We start from the raw sequence: 27,760 nt of genomic DNA, 5'->3' as shown, positions 1-27,760 counted from the left end.
GTTCAATCCCAGCACTGAAAAGAAAAAGGAAAGAAAAGAAAATGGAAAAATATAAAATGTTGTGGGAGAGATGGACCAGGAACATCAAGAGCATGATATCAAAGTGAAGAGACTGCATAGGTAAATGCCATTATCCCACACTGACAGAGAGACTTGAAAGAAGATAATTACTATGAAGTTTTCAGACTATTTCCCCAAAGAGTTAGATGCCATCTCTCTACCTGAGTGTCAGCCATATGGAATCTTAATAAAGGTAAAATAGCTCACTCAGGATTTTGTGTGAACTTGGTCTCTTTGGGGGATACTGTAGTATCTACAGAGGGCTGAGTTAATAAAAAATGAAGACATTGTACAGGGAAGCTAGAATAGAACACAGTAGATCCAAGAGTATGAATCCCTGGGAATTAACAAATATTTACAGAATATCTCTGGACTTTTAAGGCTGTAGGGTTGAAGTCTAACTCTAAGAGTAGTGCTAGATCCAGCCCATGTCTGGGTTACATAGAGTTGTGTCAAAGAATGTTTAAAATGACAAGAGAGAATGTAAATGGGGGGGGATGGGGGTCCAGAGAAGAGTGAAGGGATTGAGTGGGTTTTGGATGTATAGTGGAGTTGCCTAGACTGTCAGAAGATGGAACAGGGCTCACCTCCTTTTTATCTCTTTCCCCCACCCTGAACAACTCTTTGTGCTGTTTCATCACTCTGTGATACAGGCCTGGGACTCTCGTCTGGAATGCATACTCTTATTCTGCTGCTCCAGACAATGTGTTACAGATAATGCAGAACTGCTTCCTTGTTCTGAGGACCCAGTGCCTGTGGCACTGGACTCCATAATTCTTATTCTACTTCCTGTGTGGTCTGGAGCTTCTGTTTTTCTAAGGTCTGGAGAATAATCAATTTTTACCAATATATGAGGAAGTCAGAGGCATAAGTAAGAAAACAGTAGACCCTGAAACCACCATACACTACTTGCCTGTTCCTCTTTTTACTTTACTTTATCAGTAATGTCACTGTAAGAGACATCTGAGATCAGACTCTTAGGATAAGGAAGGATACATTCTTATATAGAATAAGGTTGGGCAAGGCAAGGGTCAGAGTGAGGAATAGTGCTTTTAGTCTTGTAGGTGGCTCCAGGAAAAATTCTAGACTGAGATACAAGATTCCTGCAAGAAGAAAGAGTCCAGCATCACCTATTCATATGCCACCTTCGCATACCACAGATCTTTAAGTTAAGGCTCTGAGGTGATGCTGGTCTGCAGAATAATGTAGAGATTCAAGAAGAATCCTATCTCGTGGAGTCATGCTTCTAACAGATCACAGCAAAGGACCACGGGCTGAAAAGTCAATAGAAGATCATGAAAAGATAAGCCTTCTTTGAATTTCTTGAGAAAGGGAAAACATATATAAAAATTAAATCTGCTTTGCAAATGAATTATAGGGAAGGAATACAGACCTTCATTAGTTTGATGGAGAAAAACCAGTATATTTATGAATAATATCTTCAACTTGCTTTGAGAGAGAACAGTGAGAATTGGGTTGCAACCTCCTATTCTTTAACTGTCTTTCTATATCAGTCAGAGGAAAACAGAACGACAAAAGTGAAGCATCAAAAAGTGAAGACCTGCCTATTCAGCCCTGGGCTCACCAAAGGCCACCTCTTTATCTTCTTTTCCATGGGCTCCCAAGTCCCCACCACTAAGGATGTCAACTTGTGAAGATGACCCTCTCAGAAAGCAGAGCCCTCAAAGGGCAGACTATATAGGAACAAATCAGAACCTGGGGCAGTTCTCCCAATGTGTGATGCACATGACTATGATGGAAGCCTGCAATGTGTCTTACTAGTCAGTAGGTGGTGTAAGATCCAATGAGAGTGCTATCCATTAATTTGGTAAAAAAAAAAAAAAAGTCCATGTTGCATAACTTCCCAAGTCACAGACAGTTCCTTTGGAATACTTCCTGCCTGCACAATCAGGAACACGGTAAGTTTCACAGGGGCTGCTGTATATGATGGGACAATGTAAGTCTCACAGGGGATACTGTATATGATGGAATTTAGTTAACTATAAATCACCATTCATAAGTGAATCTTCCTACTACAGGCAGAGACCATCCAAAGTATCCTAATTCCTCAGATCCTTGCCTTGCAGGATTCTACCCCCACAGGGCCATTCTCACTTTCCTATAAGCTCTCTTTGGTCCTAACTTCATCACATGTAACTAGGGCTCCTATATCCCACCTTGGACAGCTTGGTGGGGGGGAGGGTTACAGTGAAGGTAAAAGGGCCTTCTTTCTCTATGAAAATATGTTCAACATCCTTAGCCTTAAAGGAAATATTAATTAAAATGACATTGAGATTCCATCTCACAACAGTCAGCATGACTATCAACAAGAAAACAAATAGGCATCGAAGAAGGAGAAGAAGTGCAAGCGAAGGGAATGCGTAATATATTCAACAAAATAATAACAGAAAATTTCCCAAATCTAGAGAAAGATATTCCCATACAAATGCAAGAGGCCTCCAGGACGCCAAACAGACCAGATCAAAATAGAACTACTCCACAACATATCATCATTAAAACAACAAGTTCAGAAACTAAGGAAAGAATATTGAAGGCTGTAAGAGAGAAAAAACAAGTAACATACAAAGGTAAACCCATCAAAATCACAGCAGACTTCTCAACAGAAACATTAAAAGCAAGAAGAGCGTGGGGTGAGATCTTCCGGGCACTGAATGAAAATAACTTCAATCCCAGGATACTCTACCCAGCAAAGCTATCATTCAAAATAGATGGAGCAATAAAAGTCTTCCATGATAAGCAGAAACTAAAACAATATGTGACCACAAAGCCACCACTACAAAAGATTCTGCAAGGGATCCTGCACACAGAAAGTGACACCCAACTTAACCATGAAAAGGCAGGCAGCACCAAACCACAGGATAAGAAAAAGCAAGACAGTAGAGAGTAACCTCAACTTAGGTACACACAATCAAACCTTCAAACAACTAAGACAACTAAATGGCAGAAATCACCACATACCTATCAGTACTAACGCTTAATGTTAACAGACTTAATTCACCCATCAAAAGACACCGTTTGACAAAATGGATTAAAAAAGAAGATCCAACAATTTGTTGCTTACAGGAGACTCATCTCACAGACAGAAATAAGCATATGCTTAGGATGAAAGGCTGGAAGAAGATTTACCAAGCTAATAGCCCCCGAAAACAAGCAGGAGTAGCAATACTTATCTCTGACAAAGTAGACTTCAAACCTACATTGATCAAACGAGATAAAGAAGGACATTCCATACTAATAAAAGGGGAAATAGACCAAAAGGAAATAATAATCATCAATCTGTACGCACCCAATGTTAACGCACCCAATTTCATCAAACATACCCTGAAAGACCTAAAAGCATATATAAACGCCAACACAGTGGTTGTGGGAGACTTTAACACTCCATTATCATCAATAGATAGGTCATCAAACAAAAAATCAATAAAGAAATCCAAGATCTAAAATATGCAATAGATCAAGTGGACCTAGTAGATGTCTACAGAACATTTCATCCAACCTCTACACAATATACATTCTTCTCAGCAGCCCATGGAACCTTCTCCAAAATAGATCATATCCTAGAGCACAAAGCAAGCCTCAGCAAATATAAGAAAATAGAAATAATACCATGCATACTATCTGACCACAATGCAGTAAAAGTAGAACTCAACAACAAAAGTAAAGACAAAAAACATGCAAACAGCTGGAAACTAAATAACTCATTACTTAATGAAGAATGGATCATCGATGCAATAAAAGAGGAAATTAAAAAGTTCCTAGAAATCAATGAAAATGAAAACACAAGCTACCGGAACCTATGGGACACAGCTAAGGCAGTCTTGAGAGGAAAGTTTATAGCCATGAGTGCATATATTAAAAAGATTGAAAGATCCCAAATCAATGACCTAATGATACATCTCAAACTCCTAGAAAAACAAGAACAAGCAAATCCCAAAACAAATAGAAGGAGAGAAATAATAAAAATAAGAGCTGAAATCAACAAAATAGAAACCAAAAAAACCATACAAAGAATTAATGAAACAAAAAGTTGGTTCTTTGAAAAAATAAACAAGATCGATAGACCCCTGGCAAACCTGACTAAAATGAGGAGAGAAAAAACCCAAATTAGTAGAATCAGGAATGCAAAAGGGGAGATAACAACAAACACCATGGAAGTCCAGGAAATCATCAGAGACTACTTTGAGAACCTATATTCAAATAAATTTGAAAATCTTAAAGAAATGGACAGATTTCTAGATACATATGATCATCCAAAACTGAACCAAGAGGAAATTAATCACCTGAATGGATCTATAACACAAAATGAAATTGAAGCAGCAATCAAGAGTCTCCCCAAAAAGAAAAGTCCAGGACCTGATGGAATCTCTACTAAATTCTATCAGACCTTTAAAGAAGAACTGATACCAACCCTACTTAAACTGTTCCATGAAATAGAAAGGGAAGGAAAACTGCCAAACACATTTTATGAAGCCACTATTACACTTATCCCAAAACCAGGCAAAGACACCTCCAAAAAGAAGAACTATAGGCCAATCTCCTTAATGAACATTGATGCAAAAATCCTCAACAAAATAATGGCAAACTGAATTCAGCAACACATCAAAAAGATCATTCACCACGACCAAGTAGGCTTCATCCCAGGGATGCAGGGGTGGTTCAACATACGAAAATCAATAAACATAATAAACCACATTAACAGAAGCAAAGACAAAAACCACTTGATCATCTCAATAGATGCAGAAAAAGCCTTTGATAAGATCCAACATCATTTCATGATAAAAGCTCTAAGAAAACTAGGAATAGAAGGAAAGTTCCTCAACATTATAAAAGCTATATATGACAAACCTACAGCCAGCATTATACTTAACGGAGAAAAATTAAAACAATTCCCTCTAAAATCAGGAACCAGACAAGGATGCCCACTATCTCCACTCCTATTCAACATAGTACTGGAATTCCTAGCCAGAGCAATTAGGCAAGAAGAAGGAATAAAAGGAATACAAATAGGTAAAGAAACTGTCAAAATATCCCTATCTGCAGACGACATGATCCTATACCTTAAAGACCCAAAAAACTCTACTCAGAAGCTTCTAGACATCATCAATAGCTATAGCAAGGTAGCAGGATATAAAATCAACATAGAAAAATCATTAGCATTTCTATACACTAACAATGAGCAAAGGGAAAAAGAATGTATGAAAACAATTCCATTTACAATAGCCTCAAAAAAAATCAAATACCTAGGTGTAAACCTAACAAAAGATGTGAAAGACCTCTACAAGGAAAACTATACACTTCTGAAGAAAGAGATTGAGGAAGACTATAGAAAGTGGAGAGATCTCCCATGCTCATGGATTGGTAGAATCAACATAGTAAAAATGTCGATACTCCCAAAAGTAATCTACATGTTTAATGCAATTCCCATCAAAATTCCAATGACATTCACTAAAGAGATTGAAAAATCTACCGTTAAATTTATATGGAAACACAAGAGTCCACGAATAGCCAAGGCAATACTCAGTCAAAAGAATGCAGGAGGTATCACAATACCTGACTTCAAACTATATTACAAAGCAATAACAATAAAAACAGCATGGTACTGGCACAAAAACAGACATGAAGACCAGTGGAACAAAATAGAAGATCCAGATATGAAGCCACACAACTATAAGCAACTTATCTTTGACAAAGGAGCTAAAAATATATGATGGAGAAATAGCAGCCTCTTCAACAAAAACTGCTGGGAAAACTGGTTAGCAGTCTGCAAAAAACTGAAACTAGATCCATGTATATCACCCTATACCAAGATTAACTCAAAATGGATCAAGGATCTTAATATCAGACCCCAAACTCTTAAGTTGATACAAGAAAGAGTAGGAAATACTCTCGAGTTAGTAGGTATAGTTAAGAACTTTCTCAATGAAACCCCAGCAGCACAGCAACTAAGAGATAGCATAGATAAATGGGACCTCATAAAACTAAAAAGCTTCTGTTCATCAAAAGAAATGGTCTCTAAACTGAAGAGAACACCCACAGAGTGGGAGAAAATATTTGCCAACTATACATCAGACAAAGGACTGATAACCAGAATATACAGGGAACTTAAAAAACTAAATTCTCCCAAAACTAATGAACCAATAAAGAAATGGGCACGTGAACTAAACAGAACTTTCTCAAAAGAAGAAATTCAAATGGCCAGAAAACACATGAAAAAATGCTCACCATCTCTAGCAATAAAGGAAATGCAAATTAAAACCACACTAAGATTCCACCTCACCCCTGTTAGAATAGCCATCATCAGCAACACCACCACCAACAGGTGTTGGTGAGGATGCGGAGGAAAAAGGAACCCTCTTACATTGTTGGTGGGAATGTAGACTAGTACAACCACTCTGGAAAAAAATTTGGAGGCTACTTAAAAAGCTGGACATCGATCTACCATTTGATCCAGCAATACCACTCTTGGGGATATACCCAAAAGACTGTTACTCCAGAGGCACCTGCACATCCATGTTTATTGTGGCACTATTCACAATAGCCAAGTTATGGAAACAGCCAAGATGCCCCAGCACTGACGAATGGATTAAGAAAATGTGGTATCTATACACAATGGAATTTTATGCAGCTATGAAGAAGAACGAAATGTTATCATTCTCTGGTAAATGGATGGAATTGGAGAACATCATTCTGAGTGAGGTTAGCCTGGCTCAAAAAACCAAAAATCATATGTTCTCCCTCATATGTGGACATTAGATCAAGGGCAAACACAACAAGGGGATTGGACTATGAGCACATGATAAAAGCGAGAGCACAAAAGGGAGGGGTGAGGATAGGTAAGACACCTAAAAAACTAGCTAGCATTTGTTGCCCTTAATGCAGAGAAACTAAAGCAGATACCTTAAAGCAACTGAGGCCAATAGGAAAAGGGGAACAGGTACTAGAGAAAAGGTTAGATCAAAAAGAATTAACCTAGAAGGTAACACCCACGCACAGGAAATCAATGTGAGTCAATGCCCTGTATAGCTATCCTTATGTCAACCAGCAAAAACCCTTGTTCCTTCCTGTTATTGCTGATATTCTCTCTACAACAAAATTAGAAATAAGGGCAAAATAGTTTCTGCTGGGTATTGAGGGGGGGAGAGGGAGGGGGCGGAGTGGGTGGTAAGGGAGGGGGTGGGGGCAGTGGGGAGAATTAAACCAATCCTTGTATGCACATATGAATAATAAAAGAAAAATGAAAAAAAAAAAAAAGAATTAACCTAGAAGGTAACACCCACGCACAGGAAATCAATGTGAGTCAATGCCCTGTATAGGTATCCTTATCTCAGCCAGCAAAAACCCTTGTTCCTTCCTATTATTGCTTATACTCTCTCTACAACAAAATTAGAAATAAGGGCAAAATAGTTTCTGCTGGGTTTGAGGGGGGGAGAGGGAGGGGGCGGAGTGGGTGGTAAGGGAGGGAGTGGGGGCAGGGGGGAGAAATGAACCAAGCCTTGTATGCACATATGAATAATAAAAGAAAAATGAAAAAAAAAAAAAAGAAAACAACACAAAGGAATTCAGAAAAAGGAATTGTCCAAGATCACACAGACAGCAGTCTTTAGAGCCAGGAATAAAACTAAGCCATGTGAAAAAAAAAGAAAACAAATAACAACAATTGTTGGCAAGATGTGTGTGTGGCAGGGGTGGGGGGATGCACTGTTAATGAGATGTAAATCAGTGCAGCCGCTATGAAAATCAGCTTGGATGTGCCTCAAAAACTAAAATTAGAACAATTTTATGAGCTTGGTATACCATGCCTAGGCATATAGCCAAAGGAATGTAAGTCAGCATGTAATACAGATACCCACACATGTTTATTGCAGCACTATTCTCAATAGTCAAGCTATGGAATCAACCCAGTTGCCCAGCAACCAATGAAAGGATAAAGAAAATGTGGTGTATATACACTGTGGCATATTATTCAGCCATACAAAAAACAAAGCCATGTCATTTTCATGAATATGAATGAAATTGGAAATCATCATGTAAAATAAGCCAGACTTAGAAACACAAATATCACAATGTTTTCTCTTGCAGAATCTAGATTTTTTTTAAGTGACACGAATGTTGGAACAAACTGCCGTGTTTCACTGTTCATGCAACAATTTGAGCTATGTGGTGATTTCTGAAAGGAAAAATCACCTCTCAGTCTTTCCCAGATTTCACAGGAGCCACCCAACCTGGAGAAAATTGCCATGACCAGCCAGTGTCAGGGGATTCAACAGCTCCTTCAGGCAGAAAGAAGGGCCAAAGACAAGCTAGAAGAAGCCAAGAAGTGAAAAGGGAAGAGATTGAAGCAAGCTAAGGAAGAGGCAATGGCTGAAATTGACCAGTACAGAATGCAGAGAGGAGGAGTTTCGGCTGAAACAATCTAAGATAACGGGCTCTCAGAGTAATCTCGCAGGTGAAATAAAACAACAAACACAAGAGAAGATTCAAGAACTGAACAAAAGCTACAATAAATGCATAGAAGTTGTCACTAAACAGCTTCTGAGCATGGTGTGTGACATGAAACCAGAAATCCATGTGAACTACAGAGCCATAAGCTAAATGTCCATCATCCTGTGAGATAAGTGACATGTGGGTGCCTCCTGCTTGCTTAGGGATTCATGTTTATGTTAAGGAATTTGGAGTGTAATCTGAAATTTTCTGGATATTTACAAATTTCCACATGAGAAAATTCACATATAGACACTGATATAAAGATGATTAAAAATGATTTTATCTTGCCTTGTAATAGTTAAGATCTCATCATTTAACTTCTGGTAAGTCAAAGATAAAGAGTAACATGTTTTTGACACTTGAAAACAGTCATGACAGCTCTTTTAAGATGTTTTTCTTATTTCTTCTTTTTATCAATTAAGAAGATGTGATCTTAGATGTGGTTGTTAAGAGTTTTTAAAGGGAATATTCTTATACACATCTAAAGTGAACATGTCAAGGATTTTATTGAATTCGTTAATCAATGAAGAAACCATAAAATGTCACCACTAGCTCAAAAAAAACTCTAAAAAATGCATAAAAAGAAGAGACACAGGCAAAGATAGAAATGATGGTTACATAATCATCTTGAAAGAAATGGATTCCATGCCTTCAACTAACCAGGTACAAGTCTCATTCAAGTAGATTTTTAAAAGAAAAGTACGTGATAATCTGATTTAGTAAAGAAGTGAACTCCCAGGCATAATGAGTTAGCATTATGTCTCTGTAATAACTAAGCTCACTTCTAAAGTGCTCAGTACTTTGTTAGTTCAATGTATGAAGTATCTCAGTCCTATTGTGGAAGAAGTGTCCCCAGTTACAAATGACCATTGGTGTCTAAGGACCTCAGCTAGAGTTGCTTGAGAAACTGCAATGCACTGGGTTTCAGCCTGGCAATGTTAATTCATTTCTGTTTCTGGGGAAGTTTCTACACATGCATCACTAGGAATCATGAATACCAAGTGTCTTTGGTTTTCAAGTAATTTGTGCAGGAAATGGCTAATTCCAGTACAAATAAAAGTAACAAATTTTGGCAAAATAAAAATAAGAATAAAATGACATGAATGTAAAAGTGGGATTGTTTTCAAGTGGAGATCCAGTGGGAGGGTGGTGAGGATGTGAATATTATATACATATATGAAAATGGAATGATGAAATGCATTTAAATGATTTTTAAAGAGGGGAGGAAGGAGTTTAAGGAAGAATAATGTGGGTGAATATGATCAAGGTGCATTGTGTCCATTTATGGAAATATCACAGTTAAATCATTTCTACAATTGATATACAGTTATAAAAAAAGAAACAAAAAGCCAATAAATCTCTTCTTTCCTATTCCCCTTACCCTACCAGATGCTTTGAAGTTAGGGCCTCTTTGTTGCCTGGGTTGACATGAAGTAAGCCCACATGGAAAGGAAAGTGAAATATATCTTAAATTCACCTGAGACTTTGCTTCTGAACACCTAAAAATGTCCTTCAGTTCAAACATTCAGTATCAGCAAAGCAGGAACCCTTATACACTGTTGGTGGGAATGCAAACCAGTACAACCATTATGGAAAGCAGTATGGAGATGCCTCAAGAAGCTAAAGATAGAACTGTCATATGATCCAGTGATACTGCTCCTGAGCATCAACGCAAAGAAACATAAGACAGGATACAATAGAGACACCTGTACACCAATATTCATCGCAGCACTATTTACAATAGCCAAGCTATGGAAACAACCCAGGTGCCCTACAGATGAATAGATCAAGAAAATGTGGTATATATCACAATGGAGTTTTACTCAGCCATAAAGACGACATGACATGCAGTTGGAAAGTAAATGAATACAATTGGAGGACATCAAGTTAAGTGAAGTAAACCAGGCTTAAAAACACAAAGGCTGCTTGTTTTCTCTCATATTTGGAAGATAGATATTTATATACACAAAAACAAACATGATCATACACAAACTCATGTAGAACATGTTTGTAATATTGGAACTACTCCATGGAACTCGGGGAAGGAGGGAAAAGAAAAGAGAATGATAGAGCATCAACAATATCGTAAAACATAACATCTGTGTAGGCAGAGGATATAAGGATATACGTTGAAAGCTATTGAAAAATGGGGGGAGTGGCAGGTAAAAGGGTAAGGGAGAAGAATGGAAGGGGTTGAACAGACTAAAGTAAAGACTCACAGTGGGGATACATTGAGAAACCCCTTGGAGCATTAACTTAAATATTAATAACAAAAGATGGGGTGTAAAATAAGTACAGTATGGGGCATACTTGTGGGGGAGGGAGGGTGAATGGAGGGGATTAAGGTGAGGGTATACGGTGGATGAACTTCATATACTTACACGAAATAGAACAAAGAAACCTCCTGCAATTGCTTTAAGTGGGACAGGGAGGGGACTGAGTGGGAGAGACGATGGGGGCAATCTAAACTAATGTACAATATAAGCCTATTTGGAAGTGTCACAATGCATCCCTCCCTGTACAATGAATATATCCTAATAAAAAAAATTCTGCATGCCAAAGAGCCAGACTTTGTGGGTCTTGAGTTCTGAGCTACAACAGGATATTCACCTACAGCACAGAGGCCAAGTCCTCTGACCCATTCTTCTGACTGCACCTTGTTCCTCTTGTGTATTGCAGCCATCTGTGCAAGCTTCCTATTGGGACATGCTTTGAATAATAGTTACAGCACAATGCCCATAACTATATTGTTGTGAAGGGGTCCAAACTTTGGGAAGCTCACCTGCTCTTGGGGAACTAGCACAAGATGATTTGTGTCACTTTGTCTTGTAGCTCTTCTATGGGTTGTCTGCAATTCTGGCTTCTTCTTTGGCCCTCTCATAGACCCTACATTGAGATTTTTGATACCTTTTCTTCAGTTTTCTGACACCAATCTGGTGTCCAACAATTCAATTCATTTCTGACACTATCTCCCAGAGTTAGTGCCAGACAACACTGCTCCTACTTCAGATGTCACTAGCAAATCCTAAGAGACAGCCATACTTCTGACCAACTGGCTCCCATGGCAGTTGCCAGCCAGAGTATTCTTTATGAAGAATAAAGACAGTAAGATAGGAAAATAAGACATTATTTGACTCACTTCTACAAAAGAAACAGGTTTAGACCTGGGCTGTAATTGTGGAAGGAGAGTCACCTCAAAGCTATTCCAGACCATGAATGGAAATTTCTATAATCTATGCTATAAACATGTCCTGCACCTCAAAATTTTTCCTCCTGCCTGCTTTATTTACTACTTTTGTGAGTGAGAAGATGGATTGGACGAAGGGCAATGGAACATACTCAACAGCATTTTCACAGCTCTCTTATTCATTCTACTAAAAACACTAATTCCATTCATGAGGGTTTCACCTAATTTCCTAATTATCTTCCTGTACCCCACCTCTTTTTTGTGGTACTGGGGTTTTTACTCAGGGCCTACCCCTTGAGCCACTCCACCAACCCTTTTTCCTGAAGGGCTTTCATTTTAGGTAGGGTCTCACAGACCTGTCTGTCCAGGCTAGCTTCAAGCCTCAATCCTCCTGATCTCTGCCTCCTGAGTAGCTAGGATTATAGGCATAAGACACCAGCACCCGGCTACCCTACCTCTTATTACATGGCATTGGAAGTTTAGATCTCAGCTCATGTATTTGGGGGGATATAAGCATTTAGTTGCAAACATCTCTGTATTTTAACAGCAGATAGTTAGGAAACTCAACTGCATCTTCAAAGTTTCTTATGTCATCTAATATAATTTATCTAAGGGAGTAATGCCACAGGATGGAAATCTGCCTACCTCAATTTGAGACCAGTACATTTTTTTCCCGTTTCCTTGATTTTTCTCACTTTAATTTCTTTTTAGCATTTTTAAAATTTTATTCATATGTGCATACAATGTTTGGGTCATTTCTCCCCCCTTACCCCCCTGCCCCCTTCCTTACCACCCCCAATCCCCCTGAACTCCAGGCTCTCTACACTCCCATCTGACCACTATGCTCTTTGTCTTTATGCTTTCTCTCTCTTAAGTCATTCTCTGTTCCACCCATTCTCAGTCATATGCCACACACTTCAACTTTCTCATCATCCACATAAAGTAGCAAAGATCAGATTACTGTTTAAATGCTGAATATGTAAAATATTGTCCTGGTGTGGTGTGGTAAGTTAAAAGGAATACAGAGCAAAGACATGACCATCATTTTCTGGCACTCTCAGGTGTAAAGTGGTGCACAGTTTTTCATATGTGCACTTATTATTGTGTTATATCCCATATTGGGTGACTGCCTTGTGGATGCATATAATGGTGAGTACCAGAATGTGGGTATGTATTTGAAAGTATTTGAGTATGTGCATGTCCATAGTATGTACTTACAAATATATCCAAGTGTGTAAATGTATTTATTTGTATGCATGTGTATGTTTGCAGGATGTGTTGTGAACAACATGGCTCTATTCCTTGACTTGAAAATACAATGTGTACTGAAGAACTAACCTAATTCAAAGTGATGCTGATAGGTCAGTGGTGTAAATAAGTAATTAAGTTAATTTTAAAATGTGAAAATGTATGAAATGGACAAGCAGGGAGGACAACAACTCATTATATGCTACTTTTCCTGGATTCTATCCTTTCTGCTTCTTTCCCTGACTGATTTAACCTGTGTCCTTTCCCTATAACCATGAGCACAGCAGTTTTCAGTGGGTGTCATAAATTCTTCTAGTGAAATATTGAGGATCAGGGTGTCTTGGGAACCCTCTGGCTTGCAGGTGGATCAGAAGTGATGATGATCTTGTGTGAACTGCATCCCTCTAATTTCTCAGACGGCCTAAGAACCCTCACAGTGGAATAGATATAGACTTAGCAAAAATTTCAAAAGACAAAGGATACATTTTTAAATGTTAAGACTTATAATGCTTTGTTAATTATATAAGCAATGGGTGCTCCATATTTTTCTGAATAAAAATAAGTGTGGCTGTCTCTAGAACATATTCAATGCTGTTGCACTGAGAAGGTAGAATTGGCTTATGTGATTAATAAAGACTATGTAGAATTTGCCAACTGATTGATACAATGCTGGCAGTTTTATTTGTGAGGGACTGTCATAAAACTCTTTTTCTTCTAGTGACAGTGATCTATTCAGACTTCCTCTCACTGCTGGCTCTATATGTGTAATTTTTCCTAAAATATTTCTATTTTATCATTTCAAACTTAGTACACATGCAATTGTACAAATGGGTCCAGTGGCTTTGAATGTAAATTACGGTATCATGTTCTTCCTTTTACTCTTACCTCATAAGACATTCTTCTCAGATACTTTCCCTAATTCTGTTTTTCTCTTGAATAATTTAAAGAGTACAGGTTAAGAATCTAAAAATTAAGAGTTAACTTGATTTAGGGTAGACAAACACAGGCAAGCCTAGAACTGAGTGAGACAAACAGGTATCTCTGAAACACTCATAAATCAAAACTCAGTATTTCCTCAACTTTCCATATGAGAGTATGTTAGCCCCATCAGGGATCATGAAAGATTAGGAGCTTCTCCCAAACACTTTACTTTTTGGAAAGTACTCACAAGGTAGACATACCTGTACAACCATATTTATTGTAGCACTATTCACAGTAGGCAAGTTGTGGGATCAGCTTAGGTGCCCATCTACTAATAAATGTGTAAAGGAAATGTTTTATATATATATATATATCATTGCCACTACAGGCAAAATGATAATTGTATATATATATAGTGGAATATTATTCAGGAATAGAAGAATGAAATTATGTTATTTGCTGGAAAGTGGTGAAAACTACAGAGTATCAAGTGAAGTGAAATAAGTCAAGCTAGAAAGGGTAAATACCACATTTTCTCTCATGTGGAATATAGATCTAAGAAAAGTACATAAACATAAGGGACGCTAATTAGGGGAGAAACAGTTGGGGGTGGAGGGGTGGAAAACACTGAAAAGGAGGCATATGATTCAAGTACATTGTACAAACATGAAATTTATTTTTTAAATTTTGCAAGAAAGGTAAAAATGGGAAATTCTTGGGAAAGTTGGATATGAAAGAGGAACAGAGCATGTGAATATGATCAAAATACATTACATGCGTGTATGGAAAATCACAGCGGAGCATCTCAATTTGTATAATTAGTATACACTCATAAAAACAACCATTAAAAACATACTCACAAGAAACTCATAATTGGTTTTGGTAATTGGCTATCAGGAAAAACATTTTAGCAGTATTCTGAACTCCAGAAGCTGGCATTGTCATTGCCACTACAGGCAAAATGATAATTGTAGCTCTGAAGGGAGGTGAGGTCACAGAACCATGAACCTTTATCTCAGGGATGAACTGCCTCCCTCTTTCACAATGCTGGCTGTAATGATGTCCTGACCTTCACACTGAGCCCACTGCCTCAGAGGGAAGGAGTCAGGTAAGTGTTCTGTATTTCAGACTCAATGGCAGAGCAAGTGAGGAAAGGAAGTCTGAGTTAGTGCACAGGTCTGTAAAACAGATTCTGGAGTAGCACAAGATCCAGGATAGACAAGGAAAAGGCAGCAATCCTTAGGTATAAGCTGAGCTAGTAAAGACAGAAGTGTCCCTGACCTTATGCCAATCTTTGATAACTCCTAATATAATTAAATAAAATCCTCACTGTGGGTGAGTATTGGTGACTAATCTTGGTTACAATGAAAACTGATTGTCAAGGTGCTTAAAGATTGTCATAATTAAATCAACCTGCCATTCACATTACCTTACATGAAACCTAGGCTAATTTGTGATACTTACCATTATAGATGTGATTAGAATGGCTTCATGCCTGTAGTGAAGATTATACTGGAACTATAAAATCACCTAATATTCTGAAGAAACCAGGACTTGAATATGTTTCTGAAATAAAAAAAAAAGTTCTAGGACTGCTGGAGTAGCACAAGTGGCAGAGTGCCTGCCTCAGCAAGTGTGAGGCCCTGAGCTCAAACCCCAGTACTGCCATAAAAAGTATGATTAAAACAGTTCTTACGTAAACTCTCTATTTATGATCCATGTTATGGAGACAGAAATTACTATGTCTCTACTAAAACATCTGTGGTGTGATGATTATGGTGAGACTGCATTCCCTCTTGAACTTGGAGATGAAACATTTCACACAAAGGTAACAAAATGTATCTTGTGTTATTTCCTCAGGTTTGAAAATATTCCAATGCTAATCATAAATTCACAGCACATTTTCCTTTGTAAGTCAATTTATACAATGCACAAGAGTGTGTATTCTCTGGATTCTATTTACATACGCCTCTTGTATTTGGATGTCTTTCATAAATTTTGCTTCATTAATACTCGCACTTACTCTAGAAGAAGAGTAAATGCAGCTTTTGGTGATAACTTGATTTCCATCCCGCACAATTCTACCAAATAATAATGTTTCATGTCTCATGGTTTAGAGACAAATTAACATTGCTCAATAATTTATTTGAGCAATAAATTACTATGCTTTTATTCCTATAATGATAATAAATATTTCTAAAGCCAAACTAAATATTGAGCTGATCTTGCATTCATTAAATCCAACTAGGATGAAGGTCAGTTTCCTGAAGGATTAGACTATACTATGAATATTTTATTAAGATCTCTGCAGTTTTATTTATACTCTCTCTCTCTGTGTGTGTCTCTCTCTCGCTCTCTCTTTCTCTGTCTGTTAGGAGATTGAATTCAGGGCCTCATGCTTGAAGCCAAGATTGCTACCATTGTACCAACCCCAGTCATCTTGATTTTATTGTGTTTTACATATAAAGTCTTGAACTTTTGCCTGGCTGAGCCTTGGACCATGATCCTCCTACCTCCACCACTAATTTGTGATTACAGCCATATGGTTCATATGTTTTATGCTGCTTAGTAAATATCTTCTTCTCTAAGGCCACACAGATATGCTTTTTCTGATAAAATTTTCATTACTTTAGAGTTGAGATCAGAAATCTATTCAGAATTGATCTCTTGTATGATGCAGGTAGTGAACAATGATGTATCTTTTTGCCAACACGGCTAGCAAATATCTATTTATTCTAGAAATGTTGAATATGCTTTCTTTACATTTGTTCTCACTTATTGTTGATTTATTTTCCAGGGAAATACCATCTCATCCTTAGTACTGACTTTTCTATGAAATACACTGGTAATTCACACTTTTGATATGTACATTGTAATGTCTTTAACAGTCTCATGGAGCATACAATGAAAGTTACTGTTGATGTCAAAAAAAATTTTCGGAGACTGAGTTTTTCTATGTTGCCCACACTCACTTCAAACTCTTGAGCTCAAGCAGTCCTCCTGCCTTAGCTTCCCAAGTAGCTTATGGGACTACAAAAAGCTTTTAATGGGCCATTTTTCTTAAGGGAAAACTTGTTCACATAATTTTGAAAGACATTTTTTGAATAACAGAATGTCTTCCAGGGATTTTGTAATCGGAATAATGTTCCTGTCACTGACTATGGTTGGAATTCTGGGAAATTTCTCTCTTCTTTACTACTTTCTAGTCCTTTACTACAATGAACGCACATTAAAGATCACAGACTTGATTCTCAAGCACCTGATTATAGCCAACTCCTTGATCATTCTCTTTAAAGGACTTCCCCACTCAATGGCAGCTTTTGGATTGAAAAGTTTCTTCGGTGATTTTGTCTGCACACTTATTTTGTATATTCAAAGAGTAAGCAGGAGTGTGTCCATTGGTACCACCTGCCTCTTGAGTATCTTCCAGGCCATCACCATCATCCCTAGGAACTCCTGCTGGAAAGATCTTAGAGTTAAAGCTCCAAAGTACATTGGACTCTCCATTAACCTCTGCTGGATCCTGTACATAGTGGTAAAATGAAATTTGCTATGTGTATAGCAAGAACATGACAAACAGAAGAGATTTTGAATACTGTTCCTCTGTAGGCAATGATGAAGTCACAGACTCATTATATGCAGCACTATTTGTATTCCCTGAAGTTTTATTTTCTCTGTTCATAATCTGCTCCAGTGGCTCCATGATTGTCAGTCTACATAGGCACAAGCAGCAGGTCCAACACATTCGCAGTAGAGTGTCCACAGGAGCATCCCCTGAGTCCAGGGCTGCCCAACGCATCCTTGTCCTGGTGTCCACCTTTGTGACTTTTTCCACCCTCTCCTCCATCTTACATGCTTGTATTACTCATTTTCATCATCCCAGTCAGTGGCTGGTGAATATCACTGCCCTAATATCTATGTGTTTTCCAACTTTAAGCCCCTTTGTTCTCCTGAGCCATGACTCCACTGTATCTAGGCTCTGTTTTGTCTGGAGAAGGAATACAAAATCTTCTAATCTGATCATAAGACTGTAAAATTGCATGTTTGTACAGACTATTCTATTGTTTAGTCACTCATCTCCCTCAAATATCAAACATATAGAGTGACTCATTCACTTTCTAAGGTAAACCCTAATACATACATATCAGGTTGTCCTCTGGTGGGTGAGTGGACCTACAAAGATACAGTAGTAGCAGTAAGATAGGTTCATCTTGTCGTAATGCATAGCATCTTGTTGACAAAAATTTTACTGTTGCTTGAAGGAAATTGAATGGATTAGTTATCAGTTCTTCAAGTCTGTTTAAACAGAGTGGTTGACCAAGTGGTGGTCCTGCAAAAGTTTGCAGAAAGCAAAAGCACTGCAGAAATGAGTGAGGAATATTGTATGGAAACAACTTTCTACTCATTTCTCATGTATGTTTATGTTTTATGGACAGCTTTTGATCTCAACTGTCTTTTATTGGATATACAAAAAAACAAGAACTTTGGAAGACAGGGATAGTGTCAACTTCTGGAAGTGTGGACAGAATTCTCTCTTGCACAAGAAAATAAAGATTATTTCTCACCTGTTACGAGGGATATAGCAGGTGTTAGTAGCTCTTTAAAGGATTGGTTTTCCTATGTTCATCAATCCTCAGGTGGGGGATCATTCATCTGTATCATTCACCTGAGCCAATCCATGTCATCTAAATTAGAACTGCATTGTGATGGTGGGGACAGACACTGTGGCAATCAGAATGTTCATGATGATTGTGCCATGAGTATAAATGCCTTTTTCATAATCTAGTAATCTTATTATTCTCCTAGGATCTTCAGAAGAGTTATAGAAATATTTTTGATTTTCACATCACAGAAATTAACCATTCAGTGATGCAAAGCAAAACAGTTAGCAAGAGCCTCAACTATTCTCCTAAAAAGGTGGATGTACTACTCTCTAATCACAATGAATTTAAGTATTTGTAGGTATGTTAACCTGTATTCTTGGGAGAACCAATTGATCTGTATCAACTGAAGAAGAATGTAAGTGTCTGGAGCAGATAGGAACATAGAAAGAGCATAACAGGACCAGCATCTGAGGCACTGCACAAGTGAAGACGATGATACAAGAGGCCTTTGGGCACAGCATCCTACAGGATTTTGAAGGAAAGTCATTTATCATAAGAGGTACTAATTTGTTTAGCCTGGAGTCCCATAGTATCTCTATCTAGATCTGTCACCCTTATACTAATGTGTGAGACTGCCACAGGAGTCACTGAGGCTTTTTAGTGACACATTCATTGAGGAATGATTGAGGAGTTTGACTTTTATGTGTTTGTTTCTTTAAGGCAATGTCTTATTTGATGGAAAAGGCTGAGTTGAGTACAGGGATGACCTGATAGGGTAAATCTCTTAGGTATTAGTATTAACTCCTGGGAAAACCTCAGCATTTCAAGGGTATGAAAGTGATCTTATAAAAGACAAATCTTCAAGGGGTGAAACTAGACCCAACTAGTAGCTGGGACATGTGTAGAATAAATAATTTCCCAAAGAGTATGGTTTGATGTGACAAGAGAACAGAGATTATGTAAAGGATATTCCAGATAAGACTAGAGTGATCAAGCTGACCTTACATGGTTGCAGCCTGCTGCACTGGACAGTTGGGTAATGTAAATAGTAGTCCTTCGTTATCCAGGGGGGACATGTTGCAAGGTATCCAAAGGATGCCTGAAACCATGGATTGTACTGAACCTTATAGATACTATGTTTTTTCCCTATATGTATATAAATATCTATGGTAAATATTAATTTATATTTTAGGCATAGTAAGAGATTAACAATAGTAACTAATTATAAAATTGAGAAATTAGAATGATATACCACAAAAAAGTTATGTGAAAGTAGTCTGTCTCTGGAATTTTGCATTTAACCCAAGATTGGCCACTGGAAGCTTAAATCATGCCCTGGATTTTAACTTGCTTTTGTCCTCATGCTGCCACAAAGAAGTATCTATGGAGATAAAAATGAGTGAGAAGAGGGATTGAACTAAAGATAATGAAATGTGCTCAGCAGCATTTTCACATTTCCTTTGGCACAGAACAAACAGAATGGACATGGCGAGTGTGGGATGACCTGCTCTTGACTAGTATACCTGTCTCCATATTGTTTGAGGTGCCAGTCCACTCACTTACTTGACAGGCCTGCTTATGTATAAAGAACTTCCATGGCACAACAAATTTTATGTCTCTGAACTAACATGATGGAAATATCTTTGTTTACATGGTTTTTGTAACATATTACACTTTTTAAGCTGTATGTGCCTTTTTTGATACAGGGCCTCACTGTGTTTCTCAAGCTGTCCTTGAACTCACCATCGTCCATCCTCAGCCTCCTGAGGGCTAAGATTACATCTGTAAGCCATCATGCCCTACCTCTTCATGTTCTTTTATAAGCTTGTATTTGTAAACTTTACTTGGAAAAAGAAAACCTAATAAGATAACAAAAATGTTAAGGTTGTAGTCTCCCTTGCTTTATACATGCATGAAACCAGCACAAGAAGTAACCAGTGTTAATATTATTGTAAATATGTTGACAACTTTTAATTTTTAATGGAACAAAATTACTGGTCTCATTACACCACAAGCAGATCTCCAACAGTATATTAAAAATAACTTGGCTAGTTAAGATACACTGCAGCAAAGATTTTGCAGTTGTAATTGAGGTTACTATTCAGTTGATATTAACAAAAGGTGGTTGCCCTGGGTCATCTGGTGGAGATAAAATAATTACAATAGTCCTTAGGCAGCAGAAGATGGCAGAAGATGTTGTGTAAAGGACTTGAATGATTTGAGACATGCCAACCTAAATCAGAACATCTGCTCTAGACTCATGGATTTCGTGTCTAACAAATGGTGCTTTATTAAGATGAGAAGTTGTTATTCAATAATTTAACAATATCATACTATATATAGTGAATTTGTTTTCATATGAAATGCAACACTGAAACTTAAACACAACATAACATCAGTCTCTGCTAATTTCTTCTAATCAGTCCTGTTTTCACTGTCAATGAAGTACATCGTTCTTGGTGTATTCATATCTCATACTGTAATGTGACACCTGAAGCAGGGTATTTACCAACCACAGACCTTTGTTTACTACAGATTTGGAGACTGAAAAAGCAAATAGTGCTAGCTCTGATGACAGCCCCTTGGATGTGTTACACTGGGACAGATGACAACACAATGGCAGGGCCACATGCAAGAGGGACAGATCAATTGGTGAAGCAGAAAGCCATGGGGAGGACTGGAAGTATGACTCAAGGTATAGAGAGCCTGCTTTGCAAGTGTGGTTAAGCCCTGAGTTCAAGCCACAGTCTCACCAAAAAAAAGAGTTTTGTATTGGTGGGGTGGCTCAAGCCATAAAGTGCCTTCCTGGCAAGTGTGAGGCCATAAGTTCAAACAACAGAGGTGCCAAAAAAAAATCAGAAAGCCAGGGGGAGGAGATATTCTTGTTATCTACAATAAGCCTGACCTCTTAAAGATCCCACCACCTCTCAACACTGCCACACTGGGTAACAAACAAGCTCCCAATGCATGAACCCATAGCAGTCTTTCGGCACTTTGAGAATTTTATTTCAATTGCACTGCACACACGTACATGCACACACACACACACAAACACACACACACAACATATTCTACTTTTGACTAACACTGAAGAGATAGAGAAGTAAATGTTTTCAAGTTTTAAAAGCCTGCTGTTTCCAGAGCAAGAGAAGGTGCAACATCTGACCTGAGGATCAGCCTTTAGGCTGTATCCTTGTTATTTTGCAGAACCAATGCTACCTTTTGCAAATATGCCTTTCTTATGGCATCTACACAACCATTCTCTTACAGCTGGTGATTTGTACTAAACAAAATTCACATATTGAAGACTGAAATCCAAGTAACTTGGAATTAACTTTATTTGGAAATCAGATCATTGCAGAGGCAATTAAAGGTAAGATAAGGACCTGTAACCCAATAGAATGGTGTCCTCATTAGAAGCAGCAATTTGGACACAGGCATGCATAACGGAAGTACACCATGTGACTCCTTCCGTCTTAAAAGCCAGCATGAGTACAGAGGCACTCTCTGCTGTTCTGAATCTCTTACTTCCTGTCTGCTGAATCTCTTTCACCAAGGCTCATGTGATCACCTGGGACACATGTAGATAATTCATGACACTCTTCTATCTCAGTCCATTTGGACTGATACAAACACGAATATCATAGGCAAGTGGCTTAACATTTTTTCTCACAGTTCCAGAGTATGGGAAGCCCAAGATTAAGGAGCCAGAAGGTTGTGTGCCATCTGACTGTACTCTTCCTGCTTTACTGATAACCATCTACTCATAGTATTCTCATATGGCGAGGAGAGGTGTAAGCAAGCTCTTAGGTCATTTTTAGTAAGAGCACTATGACTGTTCTTAAGGGTTCCATTCTTATTTCTAATTATCTTCCTGACACCCCACTTCTTAATACATGACATTGGAGGTTTAGATTTCAGCATATGAATTCGGGGAACACAAACATTCACTAGCTAACACCTCCCTATCTTAAAAGCAGATATCCAGTAAACTGAATTGCAACTTCTAAGTCCCCCATGTCACCTAACGTAATATAGCTAAGGGATATGACACAGGATGGAGATCTGCCTATCTAAATATGAGACTGTACATTTTTTCTTATGAAAATCTATTTTAAATTTTTATCACATCCACAAAACTCTTCCCAGTCATTCCCTTAGCATGGCATCATACAGTGAGAAAGAATAACATACAATTTTTAATGCTGTCATTTTATTTCTCATAGAAAGCAGGTACAGTAGATCCCCTAGTATCCATGGATGTGTGGTTCCAAGGGGAGCACCACTGAGGAAAAAGCATGAATGCTCAGAGTTCAGTTCTGTACTGCAGATGGTTCATTCATTTTCCATGTCACCCTATTTCTGCCAAAACATACTGGCTTTCATCAAACTTAAATTTTTCCCTTTATCACTTAAAGGGAAAAACACAGTAATTCTTATCTTGCTTCTTTAGAGGCATGTCGTGACAAAGTTAAGGGCAGGGAAACACTCAGCAAATCACACAATGATTTTAAAACAATGGACTGTAATGTGGTATGGACAGAGAGCTTCTCATCAACCAAGCTGAAAAATACATGTAAAATTTACAACTTCTGGTTTGAAATTTCTTTTGATTTTTTTTTTATTTATACTGTGCTCGCCTAAGACCACATATAGTAAATACACAAATAAGGTGGGCTTACTGCATTATGCATTAGAAATAGTGCAAAAAATGAGTAAAGGAATTTCAGCAAGTCAGTTTGAGGGCACAAAAGTTCCTAACACATAAGAGAATTGCTAGGATCTGGCACCTCTTCCAACACTGAATATTTCATAGGCCTTCTTGCCAGACCCACTGTTCACAACCTCTACCTGAAATTCTGATAGAAAAGTCAAATGGTGTTGGAGTCTTCCTCACTCCACATTCTCTCTTACACAGTTTGTAAAATGTAAATGTTTTCTGAGTATTTTGTATGAGCAAGAATTTTGCTCATATAATGTAGTGTGACCCATGAGCAGTGAGTCAAATGGAAATGAAGTCATCATGAATGAGGAAATGAATTATTGACCTCAGAACTGCCCTCTGCCCTCATTCTTTTGATCTCCATCTTGATTATCCCCTTCTAGCCTGCAGTCAACATTCCTACTTAGGACTTTCTTCATCCCCTAGACATAGCATCATCACCCTCCAACTTCTGGATCTTCATTTGACCTCTTTTACCTCCACTTCATCCTCCTGGATTTCCATATTCCACTTCAATGCTTCACCCTTTTTTCATTTTTTATTCATTTATTCATATGTGCATACATTGTTTGAACCATTTCTCCCCCTGTTCCGTGCTCCCTTCCTCTCCCCCTCTGCCCTCTTGCTTCCAGGCAGAATCTGTTCTGCCCTTTTCTCCAATTTTGTTGAAGAGAAGACATAAGCAATAATAAGAAAGACATAGCATTTTTGCTAGTTGAGATAAGGATAGCTATACAGAGAGATTCCTAGCATTGCTTCCATGCACAAGTGTATTACAACCCGAATTGATTCATCTCTACCTAACGTCTTCACTACTTCCCAGTCACATTCCCATATTGACCTCTGCTGTTTTAAGGTTACTGTACTAGCTCCTCTGCAGTGGGGACATCAAACACTTTCAATTTTTGCGTTTCCTACCTATCCCCATTCCTCCCTGCACCCTTTGAACTCCATTCCTTTGAGAACCCTGTCACAAACACCCATCCAAACAATCAGTTTAATAATACTCCTCACCTTCATATATCCTTTCACCAATGATCTATCCCCATTTTAGAATTTCAACCAAGTTCTCATGCCTTGTTTTGTTCCTCCAGTTAGGGTGGCATCAGCCACAGTGTCTCCATCCACATCCCCACCTCTGCTCTTTTTCTATGATCCCTTGTGACATTAATATTCCTTAGCCTTTCCCCTACCCTGCCCTTCACCCATGCCACCCATTGTCCTCCATTCACCATTGTGTCCTGTGTTTCCATGGCTACTACATACTTTATTCCTGCAGAAACAAAACGTGTTATTCCCTCAATTTACCCGAACAATTTCCCCCATCAGGCTCTTCAACTCTGCACTGCATTTTATTTTTTTATGGCTTCCATTTGCAATGCATTTCAGATACAGCACACCCTTTAACCTTGTGTGTAATTTAAACATGAGGAAGGATAGATAGAGCTCTAAGATCACATGAAAATCATTTTTAAAATCCAAGAAATACTTAAAAGGCCACATTTGGGAGTTATGGCAGAAGCAGAAATAAAGCTGAATATCACTAGAGCAGAAAGGAATTGAATGTACCTCCTACATTCCTTCCATCACCCTTCTTTTCTTTAGACATTGAGATCCAATGTCCTTACATGAGTAATGTAGTCTGAAATAGAAGGTAATTTGTGTCAAGAAGAGAATACTCAAAAAGATTGCACAATTATTTCATATTTTTGGTAATAATATACTCAACTCAAACCTCTTGTCTTCATGCTTGGGAACTTAGTAAATTTACTAGGGGATGCTAGGTAATAGGACCACATGTCTCAGTAAGGGTTCAAGCCAGAATCCCTCACCTCAGAAGGTATAAATGTACTAAGTATAAGGACCACTGTTTTCAGCCTCTTCCCCCATCTCCTACATGTCAGTAGTTTCTCCTTTCTACTTTCCTGTTTCACTCTGCCTTGCTATATAAATCTGTGCTAACCTTCCATATTTTGAGCTTCATTTTGTGGAACCTCTTTATAGATTTTTTGTAATGCCTTGCCACACACACATCAAATTTCCCATCAACCCCCCCATATGAAGTAGCAAAGATCACAATACTATTTAAATGCTGTATGTGTAACACATTGTCCTGGTGTGGTGTGGCAGGTGGAGAAGAATAGAAAGGGCAGATAGAGGCATCATTTTCTGGCACTCACAAGTGTGAAATGGTGCACAGTTTTCATATGTGCACTAATCATTGAGAAATTCCACACCTGGGGTGACTACAAAAATGTGTGAAAATGAGTGGAATTATGACATTTGTGTTGGATTATGGTTTGTGAGTATGTAGGAAGGTGAGTGTGAGATTATAAGAATTACTGTATGTAGGCATATGTTTAAATGTACTTGAGTATACATGTGACCATACTATTTGCTTACAAATATAGCTGAGTGTAAATAAATTCACTTGTGTGTTTGCCAGATGTCCTATAAACAATATGGCCCTATTCCTAGAGTTGGAATGAGTGTGTACTGAGAATTGTTGTAACTAAGAGTGATGCTGCTTCGTCAAGATTGTAAGTGAGTAATCAAGTTAATTTAAAAACATGAAAATATATGAAATGGATTGATAGGATGGAGTCACTGCCCCTTTTAATCTTTCTCTAACCTGTATTGTCTCCTCCAAATGATGGGCACACTCACATGATACTATTAGTGAGTGTGTCCTATGAATGCTAGTTTAAAAAGTAGATGTCCACACGAATATGTGTATTTTTCTATAAGAGAGCCCTGGACAGAAAACAGGAGGTAGTCATTGTAGTAAAACAAAATTAGCACTAACAAAGGTAAGGTCTAGCTAGGCAGGCTGGCACAGGTCTATAATCCTACCAGTCTGGAGGCAGAATAGGAAGGTTGGGACTTAAGGCTACAAAGTGAGGCCCATACTCTACCCTTAGATAATGTGAGGTGGTCATCAGGCACTTTGAAATATCAGGCCTAAAAGGAATGTCTGGATTTGCCTGGGGACTCCATACCAGATAGTCTAACAGGGAGATTTAGGATGGTGCTTTGAGCCATGCAGTAAAAGATTAGCCTTTCAGAAGTTGGAGACAAAAGGTCAACAAAATAGAGAGTGTGCGATGGAGCTCCAGACAAGGGTGGGCACCAAGATTTGGTGAGTTTCCCTGGCTGATGATCCCCAGGAATGCTGTATTACAGTGTGCAGGGAAAGGAGTGCATCTGTGTCCCCACAGTGAGGACAGCAAGCTCACTATGTGGTACTTTTCATGAATTCTATCCTTTCTGCTTCTTGCCTTGAATGATTTAACCTGCTTCCTCTCCCTGGAATGAACCATAATCATGAGCACTGCAGCTTTCTGTGAGTTTCACAAGTTCTCTATTTTTGTTTTTGTTGTTTTTCTTTTTTCTCTTTCCTGTTCTTTATGCTTACGTCCTTCTAGTGAATTATTGATCATCAGTTTGGTTTGGGACCCCTCAGACTTCAGGTGGGTCAAAAACGATGGCAATATTGTGTAGACTATGTCCCTCTAACTTCTCAACTGGTTTAAAGACATCACAGGGAAATACATAGTGGACATAGGCGAAATTCTCTAGAGCCAAAGAATGGGTTTTTAACTATTGACTTTTATATTTCTGAGTTAATTACATACCAATGGGTGCTCCTTATTTTTCTCAGCAAAGGTAAGTGCAAGTGACTCGTGTACATATTTCATGCTCTTGCACTGACAAATGCAGCATTGGCTTATGTGAGAGTTGACAAAATGATAGAAGTTACCAGATGGTGCTGGTGATTTTTTTTTTTTGATGGACTATCTAAAATGTTCCTTTTTCCTAGTGAAACTGCTTTTTTTAAGCTCTTGTCACTGTTGGGTCTATATGATAATTGTCCTAAAATATTTCCATACCATCAATGGCAAATTAGTTCACATTTAATTGTATATACAGTCCAACAATTTCAAATGTAAAGTTATAAGGTCATGTTCTTCCTTTTACTATTAGCTCATTAGACATTCTTTTCAGATACTTTCTCTGATTCTGTTTTTGTGTGCCTAATACATTAAAATGGGGCAGATTAAGAATCTAAAAATTAAGAGTTATCATGATTTGGTGTAGGAAAACCTGGAATTGAGTAAGACAAATAGACCTCTCTGATAGTCCATCAGAAATCAAACTTTCTCATTTCCTGCATCTTCCCTATGAGATCCCGATAACCCCTTCAAGGATAATTGAAAATTAAGAGCTTCTCTCAAACACTTGATTTTTCTAAGACACTCACAAGATGGAGTTACCCATGTACCCATGTTTATTGCTGTGCTATTCAGAATAGCCCAAGTTATGAGGTCAGCCTAGGTGCCCATCTACCAACAAATGGATAAAGAAAATGTATATATTCACTATAGACTAGAGAAGAAATTCTTCCTGATTTGCAGGAAACTAGTTTGAACAAGAGATTATTGTGTTAAATGAAATAAGTCAGACTAGGAATAATCAATTCCATGCTTTCTTCCATGCAGCATCTAGATCTGC

General features: G+C 38.1%; 2 pseudogenes; both read left to right on the top strand.

Moving 5' to 3' along the window:
• The first annotated feature begins 8,318 nt into the window (after positions 1-8,318).
• On the top strand, positions 8,319-8,673 carry LOC109699362 (V-type proton ATPase subunit G 3 pseudogene; annotated as a pseudogene).
• An 8,360-nt stretch (positions 8,674-17,033) lies between these two features.
• LOC109699363 (vomeronasal type-1 receptor 4-like) lies at positions 17,034-17,955 on the top strand (annotated as a pseudogene).
• The last annotated feature ends 9,805 nt before the right edge of the window (positions 17,956-27,760 follow it).

This window comes from Castor canadensis, chromosome 16, assembly GCF_047511655.1.
Source record: "Castor canadensis chromosome 16, mCasCan1.hap1v2, whole genome shotgun sequence".
Lineage (NCBI taxonomy): Eukaryota > Metazoa > Chordata > Mammalia > Rodentia > Castoridae > Castor > Castor canadensis.
The sequence above is the reverse complement of the archived record's forward strand: the minus strand, read 5'-3'. Positions and strand labels throughout refer to the sequence as shown.